Source organism: Podarcis liolepis, assembly GCF_965112155.1.
Source record: "Podarcis liolepis genome assembly, chromosome: 3".
Lineage (NCBI taxonomy): Eukaryota > Metazoa > Chordata > Lepidosauria > Squamata > Lacertidae > Podarcis > Podarcis liolepis.
This window is the reverse complement of record NC_139557.1, coordinates 117944108-117951740: the sequence shown is the minus strand read 5'-3', so window position 1 is coordinate 117951740 and position 7633 is coordinate 117944108. Positions and strand designations below refer to the sequence as shown.

At 41.6% G+C, this 7633-nt stretch overlaps 1 long non-coding RNA gene across 1 annotated transcript; it reads left to right on the top strand.

Moving 5' to 3' along the window:
* The first annotated feature begins 385 nt into the window (after nucleotides 1–385).
* LOC310702948 lies at nucleotides 386–7221 on the top strand. The gene is made up of 3 exons (XR_014523827.1): nucleotides 386–523; nucleotides 3053–3184; nucleotides 7195–7221. It is a non-coding gene; the product is annotated as an uncharacterized lncRNA (long non-coding RNA).
* The last annotated feature ends 412 nt before the right edge of the window (nucleotides 7222–7633 follow it).

Sequence of the window (7633 nt, the reverse complement as noted above, 5' to 3'; positions counted from 1 at the left end):
ATTATTATTATTATCATCATCATCATCATCATCATTATTACTCTGCCACAGTTTCCTCTCAGTTGCATACCAGTCAGAGCCTCCGTACGACCAAGCTGTAATGGCTACTCCTCCGGTTAATGTACTGTACAGAACTTCTTGAACAGCAAGGAAGAACCAGAAAACTGGTGCTGCTTGATAGGGACCTCAGTTACCAGTAAGATCTGAGCCACATTGCAACCATTTTTCCAACCGGGTGAACCGCGAAGGCATTGCCAGATTAATGTACTCTGCCACAGTTTCCTCTCAGTTGCGTACCATGGTCTCTTGAACAGTGATCCAGGAAGGCAATTTATAATTAAATGTATAATGCCTAGGGAGATTTTTTAATACCCAGAGGAGTATAAGACACACCAAAACATATTGCCTCTTCATTTCCTTTCAGGTTGGGATACAAGGAGCATCCACCTTGACCTTCTGGGAGCTATGAAGACCGTATACTTTTTCTATATTGTGTTTGCTCTGCTACTCATTCCCAATCCAGGTAAGCAATTATTTGAGTCCTAAATGGGACTGGAATGAGTAATACCACTGTGTAGGGCCAATGCTTATCCTCTTCCTCTTTTTTCCCCGTTCCCCCGTTCTACATTTCCAATTCCCATATACAGTATCTACTTGCACTTGTGCGCTTGTGAACTGGTGGGTTGACAGGACCTGGTGTAGCACCCTGCTTGTGGTTAACGCTTAGCTGGAATGAAATATTCAACGCAGCAATAGAGAAATTAAAATAATAATTTATTTGTCAGACAAATAAATGAGAGGCACAGTGGTATATGGTTACCTAGCTCTGGCCTGGCCTCCTGCCATTATGGCCAGCACTTATATTCCCTTAATCCAGCCCCCTTTGCTCCTCCTTTGGCTGCCTCTGTCCAATCAGCCTGGTTGAATTTCCTATTGGCTGATTGCTATAACCAATCCTAAAAGATACACCCATATCCTCCTGTCCTTATATGGAACACAAAGAGCTATATATTGTTACATCTATAAATGACAAATAAGTAGTAATATATCTTACATGTGTCTCAACAAGGAATCTTAATTACCAGCTCACCTCTTGCCTTCCTTGCCCTCCAAAACAGATGGTTAATAATTTTAAATTTTTATCTTGAACAGATGTCAGAGACCTTGGGTTCATATTCTCATGCATCATCAATGAAATATCTCCTTTTGGAGGTCTTTAAACAAAGGCCTGACAACCATTTGTCATGAGTGCTCGATTGGCGTCTCCTGTCTGGCAGGGGGCTAGGCTGGTGGCTGACTTAATTTCAGGATAAATACAACTCTTACAACTATATGAAATAAGAATCTAGCATTTCTTAAATCCTTTGCATAATTACATTTAAGCCAGCATATTTCATACATTATCATAGCTTTTTAGAAGGATAAACTTCCTCAAAGTAAAAAGGAAGGAACAGTTTACAGCTTCAAAATAAAATAGGAAAAAAGCCTCTTCCCCTGTTTACACTCCCCCCCTTCTCCAGCCAGTTGCTTTGTTTCCATGTGCTCTTGGCCTTTTGTCCTGTGGCTCAAGTTTAACGGTTTTATTTTACTATTTACCAACTCTTAATTATGTTGGGTCTATGTAACCTTGCTCTTAACCTGTAATTCCCTTTTTACGACTTTGAGAATTGTTTTCTGCTATAAATCAAGGGGCCCCTTGTCTAGGAGGAAAACATTGCCAAGGTTCTCTAAGCAGCTGGTCTTCTGCCTGGCATGAAACATTTGTGAATATAAGCCCATTTAATTTAGGAACCTGATCAAGATATAAGCCAATATAAGCCTTGATTAAAAATGCAGTCTATATTCAGATGCCTCACTGGGACAGATCAGTGGGAAATCATCCCACTGCGGGGATTCAAACTGCTGACCTTACAGTCAGCAAGTCCAAGAGGCTCAGTGGTTTAGACCACAGCACCACCCACGTCTTTTTCCAACTAAACACCAGGCTCGCTGAAAAGGCATTGCTATGGAAGAAAGGTGAACAGCTAAGTGCTCTTTTCACACTGTGTCTGATTGGACTTACTTGGTGCAAAAAAAAAAGCTTTAAACTCTCTATCTTTCTTCTTGGGCAAAGGCCAATCATCATGCAGGTCAGGGACTGGTAGGGATGACCTTACATGGTGTCACAGGATAAACTGACTTCCTGTGACATCTCACGACAGCATCCTCACCTTGTCCCTTACAATGGAAATCATGCAGGTTAAATGCACATGCCGTGCAATTTTGAACCATGGCAGAGGCCTGAGTACACTGGGTACCAGTGGCAGGTTTGTGTGGGGATTGTGGGTTAAAGTTTAAAGTTGGGTTAAAGCTTCAAGTTGGGTATACATACAGCAAGAAGGGGGATGCGGGTGGCACTGTGGGTAAAACCTCAGTGCCTAGGGCTTGCCGATCGCATGGTCGATGGTTCAAATCCCCACGGCGGGGTGAGCTCCCGTCTTTCGGTCCCAGCTCCTGCTCACCTAGCAGTTCGAAAGCACCCCTAACTGAAGTAGATAAATAGGGACCGCTTTATAGCGGGAAGGTAAACGGAGTTTCTGTGTGCTGCGCTGGTGCTGGCTCGCCAGAGCAGCTTCGTCACGCTGGCCATGTGACCCGGAAGTGTCTCTGGACAGCGCTGGCCCCCGGCCTCTAAAGTGATATGGGCTCACAACCCTAGAGTCGGACACGACTGGCCCGTATGGGCAGGGGTACCTTTACCTTTACCTTGTTACAGCAAGGCGGGAGGTGGAAGGAGACTGCCATATTCCTTTTTTGATGTGTTCTTCTGTGTTGCATCCATCTCTGCCATTTCTTCTTGTTAGAATAGGTGTTTTCCTGCTTGCTTGCTTGCTTGCTTGCTTGCTTGCTTGTTTTTTTAAAAAAAAAACATCCACCTGAGTTTCTCTGCATTCTCTTAAATATTTTTTGCTGATATTGTTATTTATTAGATTTTATCATACCCACCATTCTACTTGAATTCTCTTGTAAGTGGATAGGTAGCTGAAGGTCATTTGCTGCTCTGTTACTACAGGATTCACTGATGTTTCAGATGAAGAATCATGCATGTACGGCGATCTGCCAGCGTACTGTGTAATGAAGGAATGCCCTCGTTACTTTACAGTCATTGGAAATTGTGGAGAAAAGCATCGTTGCTGTTATTACCGTAAGAATAAATACCCTATGACCGGATCTGATTTCTGGTCCAGTTTGTAATTTAGATTGTGCCAGATTCTGGAGCAACCCAGCCCATCCTGTATCCATGAAATGAAAAACTTTGGCAATCCTATTGACTTGTATTGGGAAACCAGGGAGCTGATTAATGCCTATTCTAGAGAGGGGATATTGCCTCCCTGCTTGAAGGAGGCAATGATAAGACCACAAGTTCAGAAGCCCTCCCTAGATTTAAAAGATCTAAGTAATTACTGACTAGTTGCTGCTATCTCCTTATTATGCAATGTTCTTTTTTTTCTAAAGTGATTTTTATTGCATTTTTTCAGTCATAGACAGAAGAAAAGAAGAAAAGAAAAAGAAAAAAAGGAAAAGACACAAAAAGAAGATAAAAAGAATCATAACCTTTCAACAGCTTATTTCAACTTTCTATCGAACTTCCCCACATCTCCCGCACAATGCATTCTTGACAATAAATTTATCAGCAAATTATAACCTTGTTTCATGTGTTTCTTTTGTACTTTCAATTGCAGTTTAAGTTTAAATCCCTTATTATCCATTTACTCTGAAAACAAAACATATTATCATTTTTAACATTTAAACTTTGATTCTTTCAATAGTATTATCCAATTTCATAAATATTGCACTCTCATTGCTGGGGCTAACATTTCAAGTTATGCGTCATTTTATAGTTCATATAACTTATAAAATTTTTGCAAATAGTTCTTAATTTTTTTCCAATCCTCCTCCATTGCTTCTTCTCCCAGGTCTCGGATTCTGGCGGTCATCTCTGCCAACTCCATGTAGTCAATCAGTTGCGTTTGCCACTCTTCCAGTGTGGGCAAATCTTGAGTCTTCCAATATTTGGCGATCAGAATTCTTGCTGCTGTGGTAGCATACATAAAAAACGTTCTATCCTTCTTTAACACCTTTTGGCCCATAATGCCCAAGAGGAAGGCCTCTGGTTTCTTAGGAAAGGTGTACTTAAACACCTTTTTTAACTCGTTATAAATCATTTCCCAGAAGGCCTTCACTCTTGGACAGGTCCACCAAAGGTGAAAGAATGTTCCTTCAGCCTCCTTACACTTCCAACATTTGTTATCAGACAAATGGTATATCTTAGCAAGCTTGACTGGGGTCATGTACCACCTGTATATCATTTTCATGATGTTTTCTTTCAAGGCATTACATGCCGTAAATTTCATACCGGTGGTCCATAACCTTTCCCAGTCTTCAAACATGATATTGTAACCAATGTCTTGAGCCCACTTTATCATGGCTGATTTAACTGTCTCATCCTGTGTATTCCATTTAAGCAGCAAGTTATACATTCTCGATAGTACCTTGGTCTTTGGTTCTAACAACTCTGTCTCAAGTTTCGATTTTTCCACCTGGAATCCTATTTTTTTGTCCAACTTAACAACCTCATTAATTTGGGCATAGTGAAACCAATCTTGCACCTTATCCTTTAAATTTTCAAAGCTCCGCAACCTCCAATTGTCACCGATTTTTTCTATTAATTCCCAATATTTCGGCCAGCCGGCCTCCATATTGGGTTTTTTCCACGCCTTAGCCTCCACTGGTGATAACCACCTCGGAGTCTTACTTTCAAGTAAGTCTTTGTATTTCATCCAGACTATGAAAATTGCTTTCCTGACAATATGGTTTTTGAACATTCCATGTGTTTTTGCCTTGCCGTACCACAGATACGCATGCCATCCTAACGAGTTGTTAAAACCTTCCAGGTCGAGGACATCTGTATTCTCTAATAAGATCCAGTCTTTCAACCAGCAGAAGGCTGCCGCCTCATAGTATAGCCTTAAGTCTGGTAGGGCAAACCCCCCTCTTTCTTTTGCATCAGTTAGTATTTTAAACTTTATTTGGGGCTTTTTGCCCTGCCAGACAAACTTTGAAATGTCCCTCTGCCACTTTCCAAAACATTCCACTCTGTCCACGACCTGCAAGGTTTGAAATAAAAACAGCATTTTTGGCAAAACATTCATCTTAACAGCAGCAATTCGGCCCAGCAAGGAAAGCTTCAATCTCGACCAAGTTTCCAAATCTTTCTTAACTTCTAACCAACATTTCTCATAATTGTCCTTAAACAAATTCAAATTTTTAGGCGTCAAGTTTACCCCCAGGTATTTCACTTTCTTAACCACAGTTAACTCTGTTTCCTTCTGAAACCCCTCTATTTCTAAAGGCGTCAAGTTTCCCCCCAAAACTTTAGTTTTTTGTTTGTTCAACTTAAATCCTGCCACCCGACCAAATTCTTTTATCAGTTCCAAAACTCTTTTTGTACTAGATTCTGGCTCCTGTAGTGTTAAAACTAAGTCATCTGCAAATGCTTTCCTTATTATGCAATGTTCTTGAGTAGATGATCATGGACCAGATCCAGACGTTCTTGGAGGGAAATGATGTTCTAGATCCATTTCAATTGCAGTTGAGACCAGGTTTTGGCACAGGAAATCCCCATATGATGATCTCTGTCAGGAGAGAGACAGGGGAAATGTGTCCTTGCTAATTCTCCTCAACCTCTCAGGGTCTTTTGATACCACTGAGCATGGTATGCTTCTCAAGGGACTGTCTGAGTTGGGGGTGGGTGGCACTGCTTTGCAGTGGTTCTGGTCCAACTTGGATGGATGTTTCCAAAGGGTGATACTTGGAGAGTATTAGCCAGGGGGTGCTGAGTGCCATTAGCTGAGGAGGCCTAAGAGTACACAAGTGGGTGAGGGAGCCCTCAAGCCAGGCTGCCAGCCCTTGGTGTTGGGAACGGGCAGACAAGTGGGAGGCTGGGCAGACAGGCAGGTGCCACGCTGGCCTTTCTTGTCCTTGCCTGGTAGCTGAGTGGCCTGGTGGCACCCGCTGCTGCCTGCCAAGGTGAGTAACGTGCTGGCCTCACATTTACCTTTGGCCAGTCTCCGTTTGGACACTTAGGCTGGGGGCATCCTCTTGCCAGTCCCCTGTGGGGTGGCCTGAAGAGGCACCTCTCGTTGGGGTAGGCAGGGGACCAAGGCAGTGGATGCCCAGAGGAGACCCAAAGAGAAAACAGAGGAAGCTGACCTCTATAGCCTTAAATGCCTTTAAATGACTCAGGACTGCAATACCTCAAATACTGCCTCTCCCCATATCAACCGACTCAAAGGCTGCCAACTTCCTTTGAGGTCCTCCTTTGTCTGCCTCCTCCACAAGAGGTGGTAAGCCAAGAACAGGTCTTTTCTGAGGTGAATTCCCATTTATGGAATGCTATCCCCAGGCAAAAAACAAAATAAAACAAAAAACTAATAAAGATCATCATGGGGGAAAAAATAAAAAAAATATATAAAAAGGTCTTTGTCTGATAAAACCATACATGGCCTTTGAAATAGGTTTGAGGGAATGGGGTCTGGGTTTTTTTTGTTTTGTTTTGTTTTGTTTTGTTTTGTATTCTCATTTTGTATTTTAATGTTGTAAACCACTCTGTGATCTTCAAATGAAGAATGGTATAGGTATAGAGAAGTAGCAAATCAATAACTTTAATTTATTTTTATTGGCTATCCAAACCTAAGCAGAGTTTCATACTAACAGCAAGAAATAAGACCCACTCCTCCCTTGTAGAGTACAGATTTACCTCTCAGTCAGATTTCAGTTCTGTCCAGGTCTACGTTTTCACAAAGGTCAGTCAAATATTTATCTTTGCATAGTGTCAGAATGTAAAATGAAGAACATGAAAGAATGTGAAATGGGTAGAACCGAAAATCTTTGCTCAAAGCTGAGGTTACCTAAGTTAGTGCCTGCTGGACCTCTACTGATACCCAGGAAGTCTTTGAAGACCATACTCTCTGCCCCTTCATCAAGAGAAGACTTTCCACCTGGAGGTTTAAGTGAAGTGGATTGAGCTCTGAAAACTACAAATACTCTTCTGCCAGATAACTTTTGCTAAATTAACGTAGAATTAGAAATATTGGTTTAGGGTATTATATATAGATGGCATTTCACTTGCTTTCTCTCTCTGTGTATATGCAGGTACAGAGCCTGTAAGAAACAGAAGGCAATGTGAGAGGATCTTTGGTTTTTGTAAGAAATCCAAATGCAGTCTAGCATATTATCCTGCAGGAAAATGTGAAGAGAATGTTGCATGCTGCAGACCTGTGTAAGTATGAAGCTCCCAGATATTGCGGTGGGTTGGACCTGATGACACTTTGGGTCCCTTCCAGCTGTACGATTCTATGATTCTATGAAAAATACTTGGTAATTAAAGTATTGATTCACTTGCAGGTGAATTGAAGATGGTGTGTTAGAAATATTCTTGCTGGTGGCTTGGAAAAACATTACACTTGCCCCAGACATTGTCAAGGCAAACAGTTCCTGAAGGTGGTTGTTCTTGTGCTTGTTGTTGTGAATAATAATATCAATAGCAAGAATACTTTATTTTAAAAATAGAACACCACAAATCAGCAACAAA